Source organism: Lithobates pipiens, unplaced genomic scaffold (assembly GCF_037356315.1).
Source record: "Lithobates pipiens isolate NorthernLeopardFrog02 unplaced genomic scaffold, aLitPip1_a1.2 Scaffold_13, whole genome shotgun sequence".
Classification (NCBI taxonomy): domain Eukaryota; kingdom Metazoa; phylum Chordata; class Amphibia; order Anura; family Ranidae; genus Lithobates; species Lithobates pipiens.
In genome coordinates, this window is record NW_027507718.1 from 261,959,008 (window position 1) to 261,987,002 (window position 27,995).

Genomic DNA, 27,995 nt, shown 5'->3' on the forward strand with positions numbered 1-27,995 from the left:
GGGTTGTGTGCTTTTCCTCCAATCAGCACTCTTCCAGTGTAATTCAACACTACACTGCTACTGCTGAACGAGGACGTGAAAATTCTAACACAATTTCTAAACAGTGTATAAAACTGAAGCCAGAAGATATACCTGTAAAACTTATGTAAGAGGATTTGTTTCATCTCTGTGTATCATCTGAGGCTGTTAACTTCACTGGGTATATGTGAGGCTTTACATCCACTTTATTAATATATAGCTCACCCAAATTTTAGAAAAGATGTGATAGCTCTAAACAGAATATTTTTTTATTGTAATTTGTAAAAAGAGTGTTAATCTGTTAATTTGTTCTGTTAACCACTGTCGCCAAGACTGAAGGTGGCAGAAAATTCAAAATTTTGGGTTGTCACAAGTACAGGAATTCAAAGAGGAATATTCCAGGTGAACAGCTGCTCTGGAGACATTTCAGAGGGGATTTACTATACTCTGGTTACATTTTCTTTACTTTATGCTGTGCTGATAGAAGTGAAAGCTCTTGTCAGAAACACTGAGGCCAACAAAAAAAATGTTGACGGGTTTTAACCATTCTGTTATTATATTGATAATGACAACAACAACAAAAAATCACATTAGATATACTTAAGTCTAGGTGCACACCTATGCGGCTGCGCTTGATGCATTTGTCAGTGCCCCATGCATTTTTAAACCCTTGTTTTTATGTGGTTTTTACTTGCAGTTTTCATGCATTTTGCGTTTTACGTTTTTTCCTCTTTAAACAACTAGAAACACACTATATATAGCTGGTTGTTAAGGAGAGAGTTGGGAAGCCAGCCGCCACGTCCTTAACAACCGATGAGTCATCATCTGTCAGAGGGGTTCCCCACTGACAGGTGTATGTAAAAAAAATCATGAAAAAAACAGCATGGAGTCCCCCCCAATCCATGCCAGACCCTTTTCCGAGCATGCAGTCCAGCAGGTCAGGAAAGGAAGGGGACAAGCGAGCGCACACTCTCCTGAACCATACCAGGCTGCATGCCCTCAACATGGGGGGATAGGTGTTTTGGGAGGGCTTAGCCCCTCAAAGCACCTTGCTCCATGTTGATGGGACAAAAAGCCTCTTCCCGACAACCCTGGGCTGTGGTTGTTGGAATCTGCGGGCAGGGGGCTTATCAAAATCTGGAAGCCCCCTTTAGGTCCTGACCTCCCCTATGAGAATGGGTATCGGGTACATCGTACCAAGCCACGCCCCATGGCTATATAAGAGATGCCAGACAACGGGCAACAACACAATGGAGGAAGACAGCCTTAGAAGAAGAGCTTTTTCTTTGTTTTTAGCAGGTAACCAGCAGCGAGGAAGAAGACAGCTCCGGGAGAAGACAGCACGGGGAGAAAACAGCTCTGGGAGAAGACAACACAAGGAAAAGACAGCACCGGGAGATGACAGCTTGGGGAGAAGACAGCACTGGGAGAAAACAGCACCGGGACAAGACAGCACCAGGAGAAGATAACACTTGGAGAAGTCAGCTCTGGCCTTCTTTTTTAATAAAGGACTTGCCAAAAACTGGCTCTTGTTTTTTTAACATTTTACTGCACTTTGGGGTGAATGGGTAAGGGTACAATGTATCCAATACCCATTCACATAGGGGAGGGGCAGGATCTGGGGGCCCCCTTGTCAAAGGGGGCTTCCAAATTCTGAAAAGCCCCCTGCTCACAGACCCCGACAACTACAGCCCAGGGTTGTTTGGAAGAAGCCCCCCAAAACACCCATCCCCCATGTTGAGGCCTGGTATGGTATAGGAGGGGGCGATCACTCGCCCCCTCCCTTTCCTAACCTGCCAGGCTGCATGCTCAAATAAGGGCCTTGTATGGACCTGGGGGGGGACCCCACGCAGTTTTTTCCGCAATTTTTTTTTGTACATTCAGCTGTCAGTGGAGAATCCCGCTAAGGACTAAGGACACGGTGGCTGGCTTCCCAGACTCCTCCTTAGCAACCAGCTATATACAGTGTTTTAAACAGAAAAAAAACTGCAAAACACATCAAAAATCACATCACAAACACAACACTTTCATTTTTGGTGCAGTTCCGTTGAAGTCTATTACACGCAAAATATGGAAAAAGTCCCCGACCCTTTCCAAAAGTTCCCTGCTGCAAAACACCTAGATGTGAGCGTGTACCATAGGAAACCATGTTAAATTGACTGAATTGCATTTCTGCAAACTGCAAAATGCACGCATAGGTGTGAACCTAGGGTAAACCATATGATCTCCGGAAGAGTTTACCCCCTTCATAACCAGAGCATTTTTGCTATTCGCCACTGTGCTACTTTAACTGGCAATTGCTTGGTCTTGCAACACTGTATGCAAATTACATTTTTATCTTTTTTTCCCCACACAAATAGAGCTTTCTTTTGATGGTATTTGATTATCAATATGTGATATAAATGAAAAATAAGGACAAGAAAAAGACCCAATATATTTGCTATAAAACATATCTGATCAAATAAAAAAAATCAAATTTCTTTATGAATTTAGGCCAAAATGTACTCTTCTACATGTCTGTGTAGTTTTTGGTTTGTGTAAAAGTTATAGCATTTGGTGTAGATACTGGAATTGGTATTTATTTATTTTTTTACACTGTTAACCGCTTCAGCCCCAGAAGGATTTGCCCCCTTCATGACCAGAGCACTTTTTGCAATTCGGCACTGCGTTGCTTTAACTGAAAATTGCGCGGTCGTGCGACATGACTCCCAAACAAAATTGATGTCCTTTTTTCACACAAATAGAGCTTTCTTTTGGAGTTATTTGATCACCTCTGCGGTTTTTTCTTTTTTGCACTATAAACAAAAAAAGAGCGACCATTTGGAAAAAAAAGCAATATTTTTTACTTTTTTGCTATAATAAATATCCCCCAAAAATATATAAAAAAAACAATTTTTTTCTTCAGTTTCCATATATGTATTCTTATACATATACACATATATGTATTCTTCATTCTACATATTTTTGGTAAAAAAAAAAATCGCAATAAGCGTATATTGATTGGTTTGTGCAAAATTTATATCGTCTACGAAATAGGGGATAGTTTTATGGCATTTTTATTATTTTTATTAGTAATGGCGGCGATCTGCATTTTTTATTGTGACTGCGTCATTAAAACAGACACATCGGACACTTTTGACACTATTTTGGGACCATTGTCATTTATACAGCAATCAGTGCTATAAAAATGCACTGATCACTGTGTAAATGACAATGGCAGTGAAGGGGTTAACCATTAGTGGGCAATGAAGGGGTTAAGTGTGTCCTAGGGAGTGATTCGAACTGTGGGGGGGATAGGCTTCAGCACACATGACAGCGATCACTGCTCCCAATGACAGGGAGCAGTGATTTCTGGCATGTCACAAGGCAGAATGGAGAAATGCCTTGTTTACAAAGGCACCTCCACGTTCTACCTCTCCATGACACGATCGCGGGAACCCGACGGACATTGAGTTCGCAGGAACCGTGGTCATGGCCACGGAGAACAGGATGGGCGTGCGCGCACCTGCAGCGCCGCTTCTTAAAGTTAAAGTGGATGTACCTATATGCCCTTTCACCAACCCATGCCATTCTACCAAAGTATATCGTCATGCAGCGGTCAGGAAGCGGTTAATGGCAGTGATCAGCGACTTATAGTGGGACTGTGATAGTGTGGGGGCAATCTGACACTAGCTGACGCTGGCTGGGGGGAGTACACTGACATCAATAGTGATACTAATACAGTGATCAGGGCTAATACTATACAGTATAATGTCACTGTACTAATGACACTGGCTGGGAAGGGGTTAAATGTGTGACTAACAATGTTTACTGCGTGTGTTATGCGCTGCTTTTATTAAGCGATCTTGCTGTTTGTTTTCCTGCTTAGCAGCAAGATTGCCTGTCAGTGTTCGGAGCTCTGTCTTGTTTACAACACAGAGCTCCCTCCCATGATTGACAAAGTTATTCAGTGGGTGTCGGTGATCAATCATTGGCTAGGACCCACTGATGGGCTTATGCTGTAACAAATCGCAGCACAACCAGGGTGATGGGCGTGCTCGCATGCGCCCCCCTACTTGGAAGTGGTGATCACGTATCGGATATGTTTTCGAGCGCAGAGTGGCTGCCCTGCAGCAGTATATCTGCATGGGGTGGTCGGCAAGTGGTTAAGCCGATTAAGTGAACAGCATGGTAGTGTTATTGTTGTTTTGTAGCAGCTCTGATGGGATAGGATTCTATTCCAGGAAATAGAAGAACCTACAACGTATTATGCTATATACTGTATGTTATGTAAGTTGCTATAGATATATTCAATTTCTAAAATATTTCTGTTGTGGTTATTTTGGTTCCTTTATTCTAAATTCTGTGGAATTCAGTTTCATAGGCTCCGGTGAATGTTTTTATACTACAGATTAAAATTGCCCCAATTAATCACCTAAGGGATTGTATTTATTTTTGCACAATGTAAGGTTATTCAGTCATTTAGCTCCTACAAATTTAAATGTTTACCAGAGCCAATTTCATTAAGTCACTTGGAAGGAATATATCTCATCTGTGCCTTATTTTTTTATATTTCACTGAACTATTAAATCCTTTACTGTAATGTGAAATACGATGTTAAGACCGATTTTCAAAATGATTGCATATTTAACTTATAAAAATGCTAGTAAATTTTAATATAAAATGTTTGATTTAGAGCCCTTGTGTCACTGGAAATTCTGGTCAGGTCACACTGTAATGCACTTATTTAATAATGCAATGTTAACCACTTCAATAACAGGCACTTAGACACGTACCTCCCCAGGCCAATTTTCAGCTTTCAGCGCTGTAGCAAATTGAATGACAATTGCGCGGTCATACAACTCTGTACCCAAACAATTTTTTTTATCATTTTGTTCCCATAAATAGAGCTTTCTTTTGGTGGTATTTGATCACCTCTTCAATTTTTATTTTTTGCTTCTGTAAATTTTTTTTTTAATAAGTACGTAAGTAGTAATTTGTGGGCACTGATTGGCACAGATTGGGCAATCATTTGCACATGTGGATGGCCATGGGGTACATACCTGACCATACACATGTTGCCCCCTTCCCTGGTGGTCCTGACGGCTTCCCTGGTGGTCCAGTGTGGGCATGCAAGGGGGGCTGCGCTGATAAACAATCAGCTCAGACCCCCCCCCCCCCCATCCGGAGGGACGCTGATATACTGCAGAAACCTCCCTCCACTGAGTCTGGCTTCAGCCATTTTAACTGTGGGCAGCTGAATCTGCTGCCTGTTTACTTCCTGGATTTACACAAACACATAGAGGCACACCTCCAGCCCTGCAGCTCTTATTGACCCTCTTAGTAATAAGAGCTGCAGCTGTTATGACTCATCCCCCTCCCTTCCTAGCAAACTCTCACGAGATTGAGAGAGAGAGCTGTGCATGATGTCATATGCCTAGGCTTATTACCAGACAAGAAACAGGAAGTGTATAAGGTATTTACTGGGAGTAATAAAATGTTTTACTATCCAAAGTTAAAACACCAAGGGCAGAAGATTTAATAGATGGAAAGATGAAAAAATGACTGAAGGTCCGCTTTAAGGTCAGAGATGTGCAGTTTCTAGCAAAACCAATCAAAGTTACACATTCAGCAGTTTGGCAACACTGAGCTGTGCAATACATTAGCTGATATACTTTAAAATTAATTTGTCACTAAAATAATATATGCTTTTTACATGTTGCCCATTGTGCCAAATAATCAGACGAAGCACAATGTTTCCAAAGGTATTTTCTGCCCAGGAAGAGAATATATAAAATGCAGGTGGCTGAAGTCTGATCGAATCTCAAGTAGAGCAAATATAAATGAGGATTGTAAGTTTAACAAGTGATTCTGAATAGCAGTGTTTATATTCAACTTTGTCATTATTAAATCATACCACGTTTTAACACAATTACTCTTTTGAAGCAAAAACACATTATGATTTGTAGATTAGAATGCTCTAACAGTTACTGAAATGATAAACAAAAAAAAATAAAAAATCAATCAATCATTCTCCTGTGCACATCACTTCAGGCACCTTTGAGTTATACAGAAACGGAGAAAAGATACAGTAGTATCCCTTGCTGCCTTAGGGATGTTAACATCTGCTGGACCTACTAGATCAGGGGTAGGCAACCTTTGAGAAGTGGAATTCTACCCAGACAACATGAAAAAGATCAAAGATCACCGGGTGCCACGCCCTTTAAAAAAAATAGATTAATTAGCAAACCCCCAATGAAAAGTAAAAACGGCATAAAGAAAACTTAGAAAAATCTTATAAAACGAATGTCACTGTATAAATATAAACTCAGCCTACCTTATTTAGCTTTGGTGAGAAACTTGTCAATCACTATATGTTTTCATATCTGGAGAGTAATTGGTCACCCCCACAAGGCTGATACCGAAGTTCATCATGAAAACAGAACATCTGGTACTGCAGACTGCTTTATTCGACTAGTTTCAGGCCTCAGTAGTATGTAGGGCAGCATACAGGGGTCAGTAGTATGTAGGGCAGTGTACGGAGGCCAGACGTAGGTAGGGCAGTTTACAGAGGTCAGTAGTAGGTAAGGAAATGTACATGGGTCAGTAGTAGGTAGGGCAGTGTACAGAGGTCAGTAGTACGTAGGGCTGCGTACAGTGGTCAGTAGTAGGTAAGGCAGTCTACAGGGGTCAGTAGTAGGTACGGCAGTGCACAGAGGTCCGTAGTAGGTAGGGCAGTCTAAAAAGGTCAATAGGAAGCATAAAATTTTACATAGGCCAGCAGTATGAAGAGCAGTGTATAGGGATCAGTAGGGCAGAGGGGTCAGGAGGGTATGGTACTGGTGGGGTTATCAGGGCATGCTACTGGGTGGGTCAGGAGGGCATGGTACTGGGGGGGTCAATAGGGCATGGTACTGGGGGGGTCAGGAAGGCATGGTACTGGGGGGTCAAGAGGGCATGGTACTGGGGGAATCAAAAGGGTATGGTATGAGGGGGTCAGGAGGGCATGGTCCTGGATGGTTAGGAGGATATGTTATTGGGGTGCTAGGAGGGCACGGTACTGGGGGCTCAGAAGGGCAGAATACATGGGGGTCTGGAAGGTACAGTACTAAGGGGCCAGGAGGGCACGGTGAAGGCAGATCGGGAGGTACAGTGCAGGAAGGTCATGAGGACACAGTGCAGGGAGGTCAGGAGGGTACGGTGCAGGCAGGTCAGGAGTGCACGTACAGATAGGTCAGCAGGGTACTATGTAGGGAGGTCAGGAGGGTATGGTGCAGGCAGGCCTGGAGTGCACAGTGCAGGCAGATCAGGAGTGCACGGTGCAGGCAAGTCAGGAGGACATGGTACAGTCAGGTCAGGAGGGCACGGTGCAGGCAGGTCAGTCGGTGCAGAACTGATCCTGGGGGCTGGTATTAAGGCACTCACGGATAACTCGCTTTAAGGAATGGTATAACTGATGAGAGAAATCTGCCAAGTATTACACAGGACTCTTCTTAGGGTCTGGCATTAGGGGGGAACTCTGCAGAGTATTGCACGTTTTTTTTTTCTTTCTCTCTCCCTCCATTCTCCTTTCTCTTTTTTTTTTCTTTCTTTCTCCCTCCATTCCCATTTCCCTATATATTACCACATTCTCCACTATGCAAGTTATCTCACACTTTATTTAACCACACCCACCTTAAGCCATGCCTATCATTGAGCATAATTGAAACCACGCCCATTTTTTGTGTCGGCACACTCTGTGCGCCGCATTTTTTCCACCCCATCCCATTAAAATATTGACCCGTCTACGGACAAAAAAGGGTCCCTACAAATCTTTGCAGATTGTTGGCAATTATGCAACATATGTAGTAAGAGGGAATATGGTGCAGTCTCCTTAGAGAGTAGTGCACAAATTAGGGAAATACTAATTGATTCTCCTTCTTCAAGCAGACAATTCCAGTTAGCAAATTGGGCCTGGCAGCTGGAACATTTACCACATTTGTACTGAGATCCAGATTTCCAAATAAAGAATAGGCTTAATAAAATACAATACAGGATATGCCAATGTGGTATTTTTCTTGGTGAAATCGCTAATTTTGGCAATTCACATGTGTGAATGTCATAGGTACTTATAGTAAAGCATGCCTAAAGAAAAGCAGCCACATCTGAAGTTAAAAACTAGTGGGGAGTGTTTTCAAATTGTTTTGGTTTGATTGCTTATGATAAGGTCTGCATGTAAACAAGGCTTTCTGTGGAAAGGCCTGTTGATTGTGTTTGTCTCTCACTCCAAAAGTTTCCAGCTCTGACTGCTGCAGAAAATCTAATGCCGCATATACACGTCCAGACTTTCCGGCAGACTAGGTCTGACGGTCTTCCCGACGGACTTTCGGCGGAGTTCCGACAGACTTTCAGAATGAATGGACTTGGCCACACACAATCACACCAGAGTCAAACGGATTTGAACATGATGATGTATGACCGGACTAGAATGAGGTTCATAGCCAGTAGCCAATAGCTGCCCTAGCGTCGGTTTTCGTCCGTCGGACTAGCACACAGACGAGCGGATTTCTCTATAGGAACTGGGAAAAATTTGAAACATGTTCTATTTCTAAAGCCCATCAGATTTTTGGACAGCAAAGGTCCGATGGAGACCACACACAATTGAATTGTCTGACGGATTTGTTCAATTGGACCTTTGCTGATGAAAAGTCCGGTCTTGTGTACGCACCATAAGCCCCTGTACACACGGTCGGAGAATCCGTCGGAATGTGTCCTATCGGACCGTGTCGTCGGTTAATCCGATTGTATGTGGTATGCATCGGACTGATTCCGTCGGAATATCCGTCGGACCCAATTTTCCAACATGTTGGAAATATTTCCCGACCAACTGGTTTGATCGGACATACTCCGATCATGTGTAGAGAATTTTGATCGGACCAAGTGCCACGCATGCTCAGATCAAATTCCTACATCAAAGCTATTGGCTACTAGCCTGAATGTAGTCCCATCGTAATGAAATTACGTCATCACGTTCTGAATGATCGGATTTTTCGACAACTTAGTCCGACCGTGTGCATGCAACAGTTTCGGACAAGATCCGATGGACAAAATCCGACGGATTTGGTTGTCGAAATCTTCGACCGTGTGTACAGGGGCTAAGACATACAATTTAGCTGCTGAAAGCTTATTGAATAACTCCTAATATTTTCTGTTTTGTTGTCCCAAAATAATAGTTTTTGGCTGCCAGAATTATAAAATGCTATGTAGGGAACACTGTACAGACAAATACTGAACAAGCTGGCTTAAAGTGATTGTAAAGTCTTGTTTTTTTTTTCTATTAAAATAACAAACATGTTATACTTACCTGCTCTGTGCAGTGGTTTTGCACAGGGCAGCCCGGATCTTCCTCTTCTTGAGTCCCTGGCTGAAGCTCCTGGCCTCTCCCTCCTATTGAGTGCCCCACAGCAAGCAGCTTGACGTGGAGCTGTGGGTCAGCACTGGCCCAGCTGTCTCCTGATTTGCTAACTGATTTTGATGGACAGCAGCAGGAGCCAATGGTGATGCTGCTGACAGTTGAGAGAGCCCCAGACAGCCAATTCACTTGTGGCTATCGCTGGATAGAGATGGAGCTCAGGTAAGTATTGGGGGGGGGGGCTAGGGGGAGCTGCTGCACACAGAAGGCGTTTGTCTTAATGCATAGAATGCATTAAGATAAAAAAACCTTCAGCCTTTACATCTACTTTAAGCTCTGTTTAAACAGTGATTAATTACACAGATCAAAAAGGAACTGCAGTGTATGCAGTGGGTGGTTATATGTAATGGATGTGTTTCCATTTACGTCCAGAGTTCATTCTGGTTTGTCAGTTAGAACACAATACATTTTACAAAACCAGGCCGGCTTTTTTGACCAGATGTTTTGACGGATATAGTTGGATGCACATCTGTTTACATCCGGCCGCCCATAGGGATTACATGGATCCATTTTTATTCTCTCACAAGATGGAGGAAAGCATGGACACAGATGTTCCATATGTGACAGAAAAAATGAACACAGATGTTATATATGTATGATTCAACTTGGCAGGGGTTCAGTCTATGGACCCTCTACTGAGACAGAACTGAGGTCCCTGTGTGCAATGACCCTATATGTAGTGTACAGTTGATAAAAGTTAGGTAAATGATACTAAAGAATATGTGGTAATGCTAACCAGTCTCAATTATTTTCCTTGTGGTGCTGTAAAGTTCTGGTGGAATGTGACCACTTGCAGTAGGTTGTATTTTTTTAGTTGGCACTGTTGTGTTCCTTCATTATCCATTATACTTGTTCCCAGTGTTGCATTTTAGCTTAATATATCTACACTTATCTTTAGAAGTAAATATATTGGTCACCACGAGAGTGCTGGCAAGCTTTAAAAGTGATTGACGATGAAAAGGTGTAGTTCATGACTCAGAAAACTATTAGAAAGCTCTTGTTCCTTTGTGCCTCTTGTCCCAGCAGCTAGGTTGTCCTATTGTACACTATATTTGATAAATTACTGAAAGTAGTAATCTAGAAGAATGCAAAAATACCATTGTTAAATAGACGTACACTTCAAATAATAGCAGATTAGATATTACGTGGTTGTGACCTTACAAGTACTGTGATTAATCACTAAACTAGCTAAAATAAAATAAAAATATTTATGCTAGGAACACAAATAGAGACCCAAACCAAAATGTATACTTAAAGGAGTTCTAAAGTCACAGCATATTGTACACTTCCATTTTTTAACATTAACATTGTATTAGCAATACGAATGATAGTTATTTTGACAATCCATTATAAACTAAGATGAAAAATCTATTCTCATGTCGTGACTGCTGCTTGTCCGCTGACCAGCTCTTTCTACTACTTGGATTCTCTGTGTGTCTTGCATCTTCTCCTCTGCTCACTCCTTTGATTTACTTTAAATTTCTAAGGGCATGGTAATTTGCTCATACAAGCAGTGATTCCTGTACTGACTCCTGAAACTTCTCCTCTCAGCCCCTCTGTAGCTCAGACAGCAGGCTCTGTGAAATGTGTGACATAGAAGTGCATATTCACAGGGTGTGTTGAATATGTGTCACTGTATTCAAGGAAGTAAACATGTGGGATTCTTCAAAAACAACGTTTACAAACTTGGAGACCATTCAGAATAATAGGAGTAGGCTTTAAATAATTGAAATACAATGTGGAAATACATATATTAATTTACATTTGAACATAGATATGCTTTAAGAGGGAAGTAAAACAATTTATTTGAAGAATATCCATGAAATCATTAAATAATTGTACATATACCAGTATTTTTGGCAAAGCCGGCTGTTCCGTTGATACGACTTCCCTTGCAGCTTTGGGGCCTTGTGGTCAATACCACCAAGGACACTGTCTGCATTTAGTATGTATGTTCTCTCCATGTTTACAATTCTTCTGGGTGCTTTCCACTCACAACCAAAAACATAAGAGACTAATTTCTGGTCAGACTACTAATATGCTTTAGCTTTCATTCTTTAATAATGTTTAACCACTTCAATACTGGGCACTTTCACCCCCTTCCTGCCCAGGCCAATTTTCAGCTTTCAGTGATGTCGTACCTTGAATGACAATTGCGTGGTCATGCAACACTGTACCACTGTTCACTGATGGGCACTGATGAGGCTGCACTTACTGTATGGGCACTGATGAGGTGGCACTGATGAGGTACTAATATGCAGCACTGATGGGCACTAATAGGTGGCACTAATAGGTGGCACTGATGGGCAGCACTGGGCACTGATGGGTGGTACTGATGGGCACTGATAGATGTCACTGATAGGCAACACTGATGAGGAGGCACTGGCAGGCATTACTGATGGGCACTGGTTGGCATCCCTGGTGGGCAAAGGTTGACACTCTAGGTGGGAACTTGTGAGCATCCTTGATGGGTCTGCACTGATAGTCAATGCACTGATTATCAGCGCAGACCCCCTCTGTCAGGAGAGATGCTTATCGGCTGTCCTCTACTCGTGCCTTGTCAGTGCAAATAGAGGAAAGCCAATAACTGGGACTTTCTGGGTGCGATGTGATCAGCTGTGATTGGACACAGCTAATCACATGGTAAATAGCCTACATCATAGGCTCGTTACCGAGATCGAAGATGTGGTGTGTCAGAGCAACACACCGCATTACCGATCGCCATGCTGCGTGCCCTTGGAGGAACGCAGGAGCGGCTTATCCTGCTGGGTGCATATCATACCAAATCAGGATAATGAAACCATTGCCCGGCCTTCATTTAGCTATAGGCCAGACGGGATGTGGTTAAAATTATGTGCCAAGGCTGTCACATTTTTGAACAGACACAAGCAGGTTATTCACACACTATGGGTTATTACCTTTGGGTGATTGGACAGTGGCAAGCTTTGGAGGACACACCTCCAGGGGCACCTCCCCTACAACTATACCCCACTTTATGAGTCTTCAGTTTTTTGGTAGTGTCTGGGTGTAATAGACCTCTACTCCTTCCCAAAGTTTCCAAAGTCCCAGTTTCCATAGTTTATTATTTTTCTGTGTATTATTTTATCTTCTGATTCTTCTATTTATGTTTGTCAAACTTCTTTTCTGTATACAGTAGATGCCCTGGAGCATGTCATGAGACAAATATCCAGAAGAGCCTTAATCACCAATCATATGTGCAGAATTCTTTGGCTGATAGGTTGGACAGCAGAAGCTGCATGAAAAATATGCCTCATACATATGCCCTTTCAAGTTGTTTGGTGAGGCACTTGACCAATTCATAAAAGAGGTCACAGGTGGGAAAGGTGACAAAACCTTCCTCCTCATGAGCTCCTAGCTTCTCTAAACGCAGAGCTCCACTCAAGTATCAAGTTCAAAACTTAAGTTCAGCCTTTCCCTTTGTCACAAGACTTAGACAACAAAGGCTACTATGCTCTCGCCAAAGCACCCCCATAAGGGTGAGGGACATCTGTTATAATTTGCATCTCTCTGGGTCACAGGTGTCCCAGATGTGAGGGTCCAATCGGAAGTTTCAAAAGGGCTTCAGGACTTTGAGTGGGTGATCAGCTTAAAAACATCTGCTATGAAGCCATCCCTGTTCTTAAAATACTTAAGTGTGATTCTAGAAACATCCCAGGCAAAGCTTTCTCTTCCAGAAAACAAAGTTCTCTCTCTCTAAGAGCTCAAGTTCGACAGCTGAGATCCAAAAGAAGTTCCACCGAGAGATTTGCCTTGAGAGATATGGACCTAATGGTGGTCTCCTTTGAAGCACTACCTTTTGTCCAATTTCATTTCAGAACTCCCTAGCTAAGCAATGGAAAAGCAGGCTCTCTCCCTGGACCTTCCCATGCTCCTATCCTCCCACACAAGGAAGTCCTTGTCCTGGTGAATCACCACTTCAACTTTAACATTGGGAAAGTCCTTCCTTTCCTACAATTAAAATATCTGACAACAGTAAGTCTGTAAGGCTGGGGAGGAGTCTTCCAATCGTAGACAGTTATGGGAACATGGTCTACAGAAGAGTCCAAACTCCCATCAACGTCTTGGACCACAGAGCTGTCAGGATGTCCTTCCAGCACAGGACCCCCTTCTAAGAGGACACCCTATTCAGGTGCAGTCAGACAATGCCATCGGAGTGGCCTAGATCAATCGTCAAGATGTGTTCAATCTGATTTGCCACACAGGGAGGACATCCTAGCCTCCAGATACAACAACAAACTTCCTCTGTTTGTATCCAAAACCAGGGGTCTACTAACTCAGTCGCTCTAGTTTTCCCCTGGTCTCAAATCAGACAAAATTGTGCATCCCTCCATTGAGCATTCTACCTTGCCTACTCCACAAAATAGATCAAGAGAAGAAGATTCTTCTAGCACGGACTTTGTCCAGCAGACCCTGATACACGGTTATACTCAGATATCCTACAGATGACCCCTGGCCACTTCCCAACAGGCCAGATCTGTTATCTCATGTCCCTCTAGTGCATCTTGCCTCACATTCTCTGGCTTTAAAGGCATGGTTGTTGCAACTCAGGTCTTACAGGATAGAATGGTTTCTGAGTCTGAGTCTAAAATTCCTAGTTTGCTAAAGGCAAGAAAAGGTAATTCTTGCATTTTTTGTTGTACCTGGAAATTTTGTTTCATCAAGTGCGTGTGTAGTCAATTCAGTGCCACAAACTACTCTCACATTATAGCCTACCTACAAACAGATCTAGCTCCCAGCACCCTGAAAGGACAGATTTTGGCCTTATCTATCCCCTTTCAAAGGCCTTTAGTAAAAAAAAAAAAAAAAACTTTATTCAAGCTTTTTCTTGTATCAGGGCTCTTCCTTGATTTCCCTGGGACTTTAATTTTGTTCTCTCTGCCTTGCAGAAACCACCCTTTAAAAGAGAAGTAAAGGAATTTTTTTTGCCTTTACGGTCCGATGCTGCATCTATCCCATGGTGCCTCTACACTGAGAACCGAACGATCGCTTGGATTTCAGAGCTCCATGAGCAGAGAGCTGCAGACTATCAGTCACAGCTCTCTGCTCTTCCCCTTCCTCGCTCACTGGAGTGATGAACTGTGGAGGGGGCGGAGCGGCTGGCTCACCCTTGCTGAGAGACTGAGCGGGGTGTCAGTCCAGGCACCTGGCGGATCCACACTTTATTGTCATGATGACATGGTGCCTGGACTGATATCAGTGACGTGAGCAGAGAGCGGACTTTAGCCTGCTCTCTGCTGAAAACAGGTCAAAGGACTATAAAGCAAATTTCACTCCCTGTGATCCATAGAAGAAGAACAGCCAAACAAGCTTTGGCTATACATCTCCTTTAAGCCTATCAGGGATATCCCCATAGAGATTCTTTCCAGCAAAGTAGCTTTTTTTGGACTCTATAACGTCTGTTAGGTATGTTTCTGCATTGGCCCTTTCCTGTAAAGAGACTTTCCTTATACTTTACAACAACTTCGAAAGGTAGTTTCAGCATTCCATCTCAATGAGTACCTTGTTTTTCCAGCCTTGTGCCCTGCTCCCAAACATCCAAAGTAAGTCTCTCTGCATTGTCCGGACATAGTCAGAGCCATTAGAGTATATTACAAAGCTACTGCTTCCATTATAAAAACAGATTCCCTGTTTGTCCTCTCGCAGGACCTCACAAGGAGCAACCTGCTTTGAAATTCACCATTGCACAGAGGATAAAAGATTTGATTAAAAGAGCTTATGTTCAAAAACTAATGTCTCTGCTGTTACATGTCCGCTCCACCAAATTTGTTTCAATATACTGAGCCTTTAGGAATCAAGCTTCTGTCACCCAACATTGTAAGGCCACCACTTGGTCTTCTCTTTATATTTTTTCAAAGTTTTACCGGGTGGATGTCCAATCTGTGGATGCAGATTTCAGCTGCAGTTTTAGCCCTGTTGTTTCTTGGGCCTGTTGGCACAGTTCTGTTTGCCTAGTTGTTACCCATCCTTGTATTCACTGCTTGGGGATGTCCCATGGTGTATGAATGAGTTGCCTGTCCTGTACTGTACAAATAATATCAGTGGAATTTTGACTTACCTTGAAATTCCATATCTTAGAGTACAGTGCAAGACACAAGTCATCCTCCCTAAACTCTCCTTGTTACTCTGCAATGCTTGCTACAAAACTGAGGACTGGGGTGGGGTTATAGCCAAGGCAAGCCAGAGGAGAATGTCTTCAAAAGCTTGCCAGTGTCCAATTACCAGAAGGTCTGAGCCTAAAACCCATAGTGTATGAAAGTTGCCTGTGTCCTGTACTGTACTCCCACTTATAGAATCAATTATTTCTGGTTTCAGTGAAGTAAGGCAAATATAACCAAGAGCAGGAATTGTCTGGTTTTATTATATTAAGTTTTTGTATTTATTTATGTTTTCTTTTCTTTAATAGTTGGAATCAATTGATACATGGAATTTTAGAAGGTAAGATTTATTTTTATTGGTAAAACTGCATATATTTAAATGGTTAAAACAGTTTGGGCTGTTTTTTACTTGTCTCAGTTAAGCCATATATCTTTTGCAAAAGAATGCCATATGCAGTGCTAGTTTCAGGGCAGCTCACACTTATGCTGCATCATACACAATCAGTGTATTTATCATGCAATTTAGCGCCATGATTAGTAACAAATCAGCTGTGCCTTGTTCATCAAAGACTGCAACAGCTTTACAGTCCCAGGTGCCTCTTCAGGGAATGCAGTGTGTGCCAGGCATACGAGGCTATTCTGCTCTCACACACTGCACAGCATGATGTGTGGTGAGCAATAATGCAGTTCTGTGACAGCAAAGATTTCCATCCCTTATCCAACGTTCCATTTTTTAGCTCCTAATGTGTTACTATTGCAGCCTGCCTTAGCCCTGTGCGCTGCTGGCACCAGTTCTCTGCTCTGTAAGTTGTGCCTTTTTTTCCCCACAAAATGTTCAGACACCCTTTTCCACCAATACCAGGTCTCCTCTCTTCAGACATAGGGCATTTTTCCTCCCCTTGACTATTGGGGTCAGATATATTTCCTACCCCTGATCATCACTGGCAGTCATTTCTTGACCAAGGACACTGACCATCATTTCCTCCTGTCTATCTGCAATATAATAGGCATTATGACACATACTGTTGACTGCTGCACTCTATACATTGTGTTATAATTAACTAAATGCTTACTGCTTTACTTTACATACCCCTGACCAAAGTGTTTCTTGTCATGACAATTGCTAGTTGCTAAGTAGTTTCTGACTATTTTAATGAAGTACTTTTTTAAGGTTGGAGCAGACAAAGTGGTAGTGGATTATGATTGCTTTTGAAACTCTCACTTGTGGGACAGTAGATGCGTATTTTGTGGGTACACATAATGGACAGGTACTGCAATTAGTCTTAGGCAAAATTTAACCATGTTCCTTTAGGCCACATCAGGTTTATTTACATTTACTTTTTATAGCGTAGCCTATTCCATATTGCCTCATTCTGTACAATGCACTGTACATTTTCTATTCTGCATGGACTCAATCTGTACTGTATCATCTCAGACTTAAAGAGGAACTGCAGTCTGCTCACATAATTTGTAATAAAAACATATTTGCCATTCTGAAGCTTCTCTCTAACCACTTTGCATATTATTTTATATATACTGTGATTCTGTACTTGCCAAATATTCTGTAGAAATCTCCCTCCACTGAGTCTGACTGCAATCATTTTAACTGTGGGCAGCTGAAGCTGCTGCCTTTTCACTTCCTGGATTTACACAGACACATAGAGGCACACTTCCAGCTCTGCAGTTCTTATTGGCCCTCGTATGACTCACCCCCCCTCCCTTCCTGACAAACTCTCATGAGAGTGAGAGAGAGAGAGCTGTGAATGATGTCATACGCCTAGGCTTTTTTCCAGACAAGAAACAGGATGTGGGCTGTATAAGGTATTTACTGGCAGAAAAAAATGTTTTACTATCCAAAGCTAAAGCAAGGGCAGAGGTTTTAATAGATGGAAAGATTAAAAAATGACTGAAGTCCCACTTTAATTTAACAATGCACTATTGCCAATGCGCACATTGCTGTAGAAATGGCTGTGCATCTAATTCGGTGCTGAAGCGACCACTGGCTGGAATCGTTTCTAGTCAGAGCAAGAGAATGTCACCAGCACACCAAGGATCTCCAGAACAAGTCCAGAGCTTTTATTTCAGCCATCACATCATTACAGCCGATAGCAACGTTTTGGAGCCATGCAGGACCCCTTCATCGGGCATGTGACAAAGTATGATACAGAAGAGAAAATATTTAAAGAACCATCCAACAATCAGTGAGCAAGAATAAATCTATTTTGCTATATTTTCTCTGTGAAAAAAACAAATCATATATATATATGATATTTAAAAATTGTGCTGATGTGCTGACTGCCAGTCTGGTTTCTTGAGGCCCCAAAATGCCAGGACAGTACAAATCCCACAAAATGACTTCTTTGAGCTTTCAAGGAGCATAAATTACGAATCTAATTTTCTGACTACCTGTCATATTTATTGAGTCCCGGAAGTTCCAGGACAGGAGAAACGCTCACAAAATTATCACACTTTTAAAAGCAAACACCCAGAGGTATTTTCTAATATATATATATATATATATATATATATATATATATAGTGAGTTTTTTGAAAATGTCATTTTTTTGCCACAGGTTTTTGGAAAATACAGGAAAGAAAATGATTTTGTTTTTTTTGTTTTTTTTACACAAAGGTGCCCATAAGATATTTCTAACACACAGCATAGGCATACTTAGAATTACACCTTAAAACACTTTTTGCTACTCCTCCCGAGTATGGCGATACCAAAAGTATGAGACTTTTTCAATGTTTGGACTAATTATGTACCAGACATTGTATCTTGTGCATCACACAAATCAACCATTTAAGTGACAGGCAAAGACATGTTCCGAAAAAGAGGCAAAGGATTGGTGCAGGCAGAAACATGGTCAGGGTCAGTGCAGGCAGCAGGCAGAGGAACATTCCACTGATGTGGTGGTGATCAGGAGCACTGTTGTTGGCTAAGCTGGTCTATTGACACTGCGGCATGTGTAGCAGCGATCAAGAACACAGTTACTGGCTGCACTGCTCTGGTGATACTGAGACTGGTGTGACAGTGATCGGGAACACTGCTACTGGCTTACACTGGTCTGGCAACACTAGGACTGGTGTGACAGCAATCAGGAACACTGTTGCTGGCTTAATCTGGTCTAATGACACTGGGACTGATGTGGTAGTGATCCAGAACACTATCATTGGCTTACCCTGGTCTGACGACACTGGGACTCGTGTGGCAGTGATCAGGAATACTATTTCTGGCATAAACTGGTCTGGTGGCATTGCCATTGTTCAGTGTTTAAAACTGTTACTGGCTTCACTAGTCTGGTGTGGTGGCCACATCAGGTTTAGGAACACTATCTATAGCTACACTGATCTGGCAACACTGTGACTGGTATGAAGGTGAATGAAGACACTATTGACTGGCTGCATTATTGGGCTTGCTCACATGTTAGGTTGGGGGATCGTAAAACCTTGTGGTCGAGTTGCCCCCCAGCTGCTACCTCTTTACCTGCAAAAACAGTGGACAGGTTGTAGCCATACCGTGGCTACAATGCTTAGCATCATAGCCATGACAGGAATTATACCCCCTGGACGCCTGACAGTTTTGACACAATTAAGTTTATGAGGGTGCTTATCCGCTCCCTCAGGAAAAGCCTCTGGACTTGGCACGTTCACCATTTTATATTATAAAACATTTAGCGACATTTTAATCCCCTGTCTCACAGCTTACACCAATTCAATCTCCCCCACCTCAGGTTTACGTCCAGAATCCCTCTCAGCTCACATAACTGTTATCCCCAAACCTGGCAAAGACCCCACCCTTTGTAGCAGCTACAGGCCAATTTCATTATTAAATATAGATGTTAAACTATATGCCAAAGTAATGGCAAATCGGCCAGTCCCCCTACTACCCAGTTTCAAGACGACCCTATGTCACTTTGGATTAGGTCCTAGGATGTATCATTGTATTTCCTCCCTCTACTCCAACCCCACTGCAAAAATTTGCATAAATGACACACTGAGTGACCCCTTTACCTTACACAATGGTACTAGGCAGGGCTGCCCCCTATCCCCCTCCTCTTTGCCATTACCTTGGAACCCTTCTTGGCCACAATTAGACATAATGTTAATATAAATGGCATCCATGTAGGCAATAGAATTCACAAATACCCAGCTTATGCTGATGACATCTTATTCTTTATCCAACAACCACACATATCACTCCCAAACTTAATGTCAGCATTCTCTACCTTCCAAACGATATCCAACTTCAAAATAAACCTCTCCAAATCTGAAATCCTGAACATCAATCTCCTCATATCAGTGGCGGATTAATTAAAACCTCTCTTTCCCTTTAGATGGGAACAAAAAAACATGAAATACCCAGGCATATATCTTACTCCTAATCTCATCTCCCTTTTTAAACATAACTACATTCCCCTATTAAACAGTCTCAGAGAAGATCTAAAGAAATGGTCTAGCCTATCACATTCCTGGTTAGGCAAAGTAAATATTATTAAAATTATCATACTGCCCCTTTTTATCTTTATTTTTCAAATGATCCCACTGGGTGTTCCTATAGGGTCCTTTACCATTCTACAAACTATGAGACCCTGCTTTATTTGGAAGAACGGCCACCCCAGAGTATCCAGGGAGGTGTTATTTCACTCCAAGTGTTTCGGGGGACTGGCCCTTCCAAATCTTAAGACCTAATACCACGCTGTTGTATTGTCAAGATTGGCAGATTGGAAATATGCCAATAGCTCTAAACTATGGGTACAACTATAACACTTCTTAAGTGGCATAGAACTTTCGGTTGCCCCCTGGATACCCCGCTCCTCCAGGAATCTTGCCCAAATGGCTTTGTCACTCACCACATCCTCCCTAGATATATGGGATGCTCTACACAAGAAATTCTCCTGGGCATATGACTCTCCCCTGATGCTTCTACTCAACCATAATCAATTTTTACCAGGCTTAATGGATCCAGGATTTAAATCCTAGACATCAGACGAACCCCTCTTACTGCATCATGTTCTCCGCTCCAATAGTCTTAAGCCGCTATCTGAGATTCTTCGCTCTAAACCAATCACATTTATTGACAAGTGGAGATTCAACCAATTACAACGCTTCCTCCTGACTCTCCTTCAACCTCTAAGAGGATTACAAGACCTGAATAGCATCGAAGAAGTGTTCATCCAAAAGGACCCACCTTTGCACTGCATCTCTCTATTCTACAAAGCCTGTATCGAACTTCAAAACCCCTCACACCCGACCTTCCTGGCTAAATGGGAAAGCGATCTGGATTCTTCCCTCACAAGCAACCAAAAATATAAAGTCGTACAACTAGCTCATGTCTCCTCTCTTGCTTCGAAAATGGCAGACTTCACCTACAAGTTACTCACCAGGTGGCATTACACCCCATCCAAACTACATCAAATGTTTCCCGCCAGTTCCCCATTGCACTGGAGGAACTGTGGGAACAAAGCTACTTATGCTCACATTTGGTGAACCTGCCAAATCATCCGTCCCTTCTGGACCAACATCCTCAATCTAATACTACAGATCACAGACATTATCCTCCCCATCGACCCATGGATCATCCTCTTCCACACTACTAAAAAGCCAATCGGCATATACAAACACTCACTCATCCCTCACTTACTGAACATAGCCAAGGCTCTAATATTCACTCTTTGGGACCAACCAACAATTCCGTCCATGAAGAAATGGCTGCAAAAGGTCACCGAGGTTCAGTCATCTCATGGAAGACCTTACCCACAACATCAGAGACACATCTAAACGCCATATGTTAACTTGGGCCCCTTGGATAAAATTTACCACTTCCTGCTACAAGGAAATCATGTCACAGATCCCTTAAGACTGCCATTCAAACACCTCTAATTGATTCCTTCACCTGATAGATAAATCTTTTGCCGACTATGATTTATCTTTTTCTCACACAACGTTAAAGGTTTATATTAGTTATTCTAAATGTGATGACATGCATGCCAAAAACCCTTTCTACCCCACCACATACCCTTTCCCTAGTCCCCCCCATCTCCCCTCTTCTTTCATAATTAATCCCTCCTTATCACCCCTCTGTTCCTTACTCCTCACTCTTTTTTATTGAAACATCTTTCTAGTTGTACACGTTTCTTTATCTTGATTGGTTCAAATGTTCGCATAGTTTGATGCCTCTGCATGGCCAATTGTTTTATATGTTTGTTCCAACTCCTCCATACTTTCAGAGGTCATTGCTTGTTACCTGATCTTAGACAAGACTGTGTGTACATAAGAACCAGTGTACTTTGTCTTTAAGACTATAATTATTGTTGTATGTCTATCCCTCCTCTACTTTATTTTAATAAACAATTATTAAACAAAAAAAAAAAAATGAAGGTACTTATGCGGGGTCCAAGGGGTTAAAACAGATGGTAAAAAGGTGATACAATGCCTCCTCATAGCCTGTAAAATGCTCTCAGAAGAGCGATCTAAGCATAGCCACCACACCACATGGTAATGGGGCTTTATGGTGACATCCTGACTGCTGTGGGGGTGATTAGGGACACTGTGACTGACTGCACTGGTCTGGTTACATTGTACTGCCGTGGCAGTGATCATAGACAATGGCTGGTGGCACTGACATACAGTAGTAACCACCACAACAGTAAAATGTCTTTATAATGACAATGCGCTTGCTCTAGGTGACAGTATGTAAAATTTAACCACTTGCCGCCCGCCCTATAGGCAATTGACGGTGGCAAAGTGGTTTCATAATCCTGATCGGACGTCATATGACGTGATCAGGATTATGAGCCGCTGCGCGCCCCCGGGGCGATCGTTGTTACGGGGTGTCAGTCTGACACCCGGCAACTACGATCTCGGTAAAGAGTCTCCGACGGAGACTCTTTACCACGTGATCAGCCGTGTCCAATCACGGCTGATCACAGTGTGAATGGGAAGAGCCGGTGATCGGCTTTTCCTCACTCGCGTCTGTCAGACGCGAGTAGAGGAGAGCGATCGGCTGCTCCTCTGGCAGAGGGGGTCTGTGCTGATTGATTATCAGCACAGCCCCCCCGAGGATGCCCACACTGGACCACCAGGGACACCACCAGACCACCAGGGAAAAGGTAATCCTCCCTAGACCACCAGGGATGCCAGTCAGCACAATGGATGCCAATCAGTGCCCATAATGGATGCCAATCAGTGCCCACAATGGGCATCACTGATTGGCATGCATTATTGTTTGGCACTGATTGGCATCCATTAGTACAGTATAACACCAATGCCACCTATGAGTGCCCACCTGTGCCGCCTATCAGTGCCCACCTGTGCCACCTATCAGTGCCCACCCATGCCCATCTGTGCCGCCTATCCATGCCCATCTGTACCGCACATCCATGCCAATCAGTGCCAATTTGTGCCACCTATCAGTGTCCATCCGTGTCGCCCATCCATGTCGCCCATCAGTGCCGCCTATCAGTGCCGCCTATCAGTGCAGCCTATCAGTGCCACATATCAGTGCCACATATCAGTGTCCATCAATGCCACCTCATCAGTGCCACTTCATTGGTGCCACATCATTGGTGCCCATCAGTGCCGCCTTATCAGTGCCCATCAGTGTAGCCCCATCAGTGCCCATCAGTGAAGGAGAAAATGTACTTATTTACAAAGTTTTGAAACTGAAACAAAAAAAAACATTTTTTTTTTCAAAATTGTCTGTATTTTTTTATTTGTAGCACAAAAAATAAAAATTGTAGAGGTGATCAAATACCACCAAAAGAAAGCTCTATTTGTGGGAAAAAAATGATAAAAATTTAATTTGGGTACAGTGTAGCATGACCGCGCAATTGTCATTCAAAGTGCGACAGCGCTGAAAGCTCAAAATTGGTCTGGGCAGGAAGGTGTTTAAGTGCCCTGTATTGAAGTGGTTAAGGTTTAGACCAGTATTTCTTAACCAGGGTTCTGTGGATCCCTAGGGTTCTGTGAGAGGTCCCCAGGGGTTCCGCCACGATCTGCATCTTCATCATAAGTAGATGAATGGTGGATCGCATCCCTGCATAGCTGACAGGCTGCAGTGCACAGATCACTGCCATCACTGCCCCACGCCGATCACAGCCGCCTTGTACCTCCATCCCAGGTGTGAATGTGACATCACTCGGAAGGAACGAGAGAGGAGAGCGGCCGAGAATCAGGCATTCCAGCAGCATTCCGGGCATTCTAGCAGCTTCCCTGAACTACTCTGCATGAGAATTTTTTTTAAAGATGCCAGTATTGTACCCACCAGTATTCTCCTGGCCTCCCTATACTGTTTCCTCCTGGCCCCCCTGAAATATACTGTTTCCTCCTGGCACCCCTGAAATATACTGTTTCCTCCCGGCCCCTCTATACTGGTCCCTCCTGGTCACTCTATATTGTTCCCTCCTGGCCCCCCTATACTGTTTCCTCCTGGCCCCCCGCAAACTATACTGTTTGTTCCTGTCCTCCCCCTATACTTTTTCCTCCTGGCCCCCCTATACTGGTCCCCCTGAATTATAATGTTTCCTCCTGCCCCCCCCCCCCCCCCCAAAAGGAAAGCCGCCACCACATTTGAAGATTAGTAGACTGCAATATTTTACATTTTGTTTTTGGCTATAATATTGCTTTAACATATTAAAGTTAAAAGAGACAGTAGTGTTGGGCGAACGGTTCCTCGGGCCGAACATTTGCCTGTTCACCTTACCAAGTGCTGCATAGTGCATTCTGCACCCCTTTTATTTCCAATTACTTGCATATAAGCCTTCAAAATGGGCATTTTTGATTTCTCCTGTTTGGCTCCCATATACTTCAAAGGGGTTCACCGTTCAGGTTAGAACTTTCCTCCTGTTCAGAAATTCTGCTGCAAACCAAACTGGGGGGTGTTTGGCCCATGTCTAAGAGACAGTAAAAATATGTGTACACATATAGAGGGTTGCAGAAAGTATGTTTTGCTTCCACTGTATTTTTTTCCGTTCTCCTTGTACTTGACAGGCTACATAATCAAATTAAGTAAACTGAAGGTTTTATTCTTGTTTTATGGCAGCATTATAGTGACATTGTGTGCCAGGTGAACAAAAGTAATCAGTATTGGTACTAATAAGCAGGCAGTACATGCTATCACTTTCTTAAAATTTTCAAGTTACAGTGTATTTCCACTTTTGCAGTCATATCTGAGAAAGATGTATTCCCATTCACACAGCATACCAATGTAGCACTAGGTAAATTTAGTTTTTGGCTCCTTTTGTAATCAAACGAGCAATGATTGTTTGGTCTGGTCTTTTCTGGGTTTCATAGGCTGGGAGTTTTATTGCTTCCTCATCTCTAGAAGAAGTTTCTATAGCTTAGGTTGGGAGAATTTAAATAGCCAGCCTGAATATTGATCAGGATCTAGCCAATCCATGGGGATGCATGCCGAGATGGTGTCTGGAAAGCTGTTAATTAGTCTGGAGCCCTGGACAGATTATTTTCCCAGGAATGTTGGATCCAGCCTTTAGGGGGCTATTGCCCCTGAGGCCACCTGTGGACTATGCTGTTCTGTGAAGTCTCTGTGGGTGCAGACCTGGGGCCTGGAAGTGATTGGGAACTGTCTGCAAGACTTTACTATAGGGATCTGGGCTAGAGAAGGACTGTCTCACTCACTAGATTGTGTCTGGGGAAAGCTGGAAGGTGGCAGCTGTCAAGGGGACTTGTAAATAATGACCATAAATTGATTCCTCATGACTGTGTGCTTTTGGGATATAAGTGGAAGAGGTTGTTTGGACTGAGACTGCTGTCAGAGGGTCTGAGATACAGTGGGTTTTAGCTTGCTGTTGGCTGATTCTTGGTCACAGGAGTGCAAAAGTGAATGCATTCCTGTGACCCACATGAGAAGTATGGCCAAATAAACTTTGGCCATATTTCTCTTTTAGGCTGAAAATTTTTTTTTTTTTTAAATAACAAACATGTCATACTTACCTGCTTAGTGCAACAATTTAGCACATAGCAGTGCGGATCCTTCCCTTCTCCCCATCCCCAACTCCCTCCTTACTGGCTCAGAAGAGAGCATCATCTCTCGTGCACAGTGCTGAATCAAGATCAGGCTTAAGTAAGTATAAGGGGGTGCTGAGGGGTCACAAGCCCAATTTTACAACTTTGTGTTAGTAAAACGGTAGATATCATCACAACTATTTTGTGCATCCAGGTGGATTATACCTTGTTTTATCAAAACAAATTGGGCTTTCATTTGGGGGTAAATAGTTATGGATATCTCCTGATTTTTTTTATCTAATGAAAACTGGCCCAAAATAGTAAAAAATATTATATATATATATATATATATATATATATATATATATATATATATATATATATATTTTATTTAACTGCATATTTCTTGCTATTACCATAATCTACCACCAAAGAACAACCCAACCATACCACATATGTGTATGTTAGTTTTTGTTTGTACCTGTAGTACAGCCCATAAACAATAGTGCACTTTTTTTTCATTCTACCTAAAACAACTAACTGACACTGATACTAATTAGGAAAAAAAAATCCTGTGCAAAAAATATTGACCCTGACCTTTGACCTTGACCTTTGACCTTGACCTTGATCCAAACACCAGCCCTGGGGCTGATCTGGATCAAAATTTGATCTAGGTACGTTTTATTTTTTAATTAATAGTTATTTTTTTTTTTCCACACACACTTTTTTTTTCTATCTGTGCAAGGACAGAGAAAGATACAATGTATCTGTCTTGTCTATTCACAGATGCCAGCTGCTGCTGTTTAAAACCCTCTGTGTTTTAAATTAAATATTCTCAATTTACAGCACTCTATAAATCAAAATAAATATTATAATTATAATTGTTATAGGGTGAACTTCTTGCTATAGGGTGATGATGATTTGTTTAAAATTGTTCTCCCTCCTTATACCCTGCCAGTTTTAAAACACATTACACAGGCATGGCCCACCATTGTCATCATCATGGTTGTACAATTATGGGCGATAGACTAATCAGACAGGTTTGAAAATCCAACTCTTCTTTTTCCTGTGATAAGCTGGGAGTTTCCAGTCACCACTCAATTTTCCTTGTTTATAGATGTGCATATGTACAGTATATAAGTAAGCTGAGCTAAGCTAGATTGGTGGGGTAGAGTCAGGGATACACTGCTCAAACTTTGCCAATTCTTGCTAAAGTCAACTTTTGTTGAAGGAGCTGGGTGGACAACAGATGGAAAAGATTGCAGCCACTGTTTGGCTATTCAGTAGTCACAGGTCCTGCTGGCTGTAGAATACAATATCCAACAGGGAAGATTCCTCTCTTTCAGCCCACAGAGATGAATGAGAAAAATCTGAAGGAGCATGGCGAGCTTGGTAACAGCTGGTCCAGAGGCAAGTCTCTTGGTGGTCAGATCATGCCTCTATATTCAGCCATCTTTTCAGGTTAATGGTTATTTTTTTGCCAGCTGGCACTAACGATTCGGGTTTGATAAAATGTGATTGAAGTTTTTTCCTTTTTTTTTAATCTTACACTCTCTTTCTAGGGTAATGTAGTTTGCATGTCAGCTGTGTATATTAATGGATTGTATGAAGTAATAGAAAGTGCATGTAATGTAACTAGATAAATGTTTTGTGTTTTGTGAATGTTATCTGTCAGCCTTTAATCGCACTTTCCAGACTAATGTGTATACTATACATAAATGTTTACTTATTAAGTGGTTATAGATCACAGAGTACTGAATATGTGAATCAGTCACTTCATTTCAATAATTATATCAGGACCTGGACACATATATTAAAGTGCCATTAATTTAAAAAGAACAGCACAACTGACCTCCTTAAAATGCCAAGCCTTTTATACAGCACACCTGCCCTCCCTTTTCTTACTCACCTTACTTATCCTCCTATTGCAGTGACCAGTATTCTGTTAATGATTTAAAACATGAGAAGCAAAAAAAATCTTTTAAACTCCAGCCAAAATAGTTTTTAGTTTTGATATGATGTGAACCTCAGATTTTTATTGATATCTGGTTCACCTTACTACTATTCCCTCGTGAGTGGAAATCTCTGCATAAGCAGCAATAAAAACACCTTTTAATAGATCCTAGAAAGGTTAGAGCCTTCATCAGGTTCTTATTTCTATAGGTGTCACCGCTGAAGAGATTTTTCCCGCACTTTATGCCTCAGTAAACATCATATGTGCCAGGTTGTCTCTGGAACAAGGAGAGGGAGAAAAACTACTTAGCAATAGAAGCGGGGCATACTGTAAATTCTACATCTTCTTTAGTCCATCCAAAAAAAGAAACCCACATAGCAAGCAATTGTGCTGCAAGTTTGAAAATGATTTGCTAAACTATTGCTAGACTTGCCAGGCTTCACAAGTTTGTTGCGGCAGGTCCACATTGCATGACTCCAGATCAACTTTCTTTGCAAACATTCTGCAAGTC

The 27,995-nt window shown here is 42.3% G+C and overlaps 1 protein-coding gene across 3 annotated transcripts in view; it reads left to right on the forward strand.

Annotated features, from left to right (window-relative positions):
• BMPR1B (bone morphogenetic protein receptor type 1B) overlaps positions 1-27,995 on the forward strand; it is a 677,368-nt gene that overhangs the window by 98,118 nt on the left and 551,255 nt on the right. For all 3 annotated transcript variants that reach the window (XM_077476573.1, XM_077476572.1, XM_077476577.1), the window contains exon 2: positions 15,873-15,904. The gene's annotated coding sequence lies outside the window, so the exon portion shown is untranslated. The remainder of the gene's footprint in view (positions 1-15,872; positions 15,905-27,995) is intronic.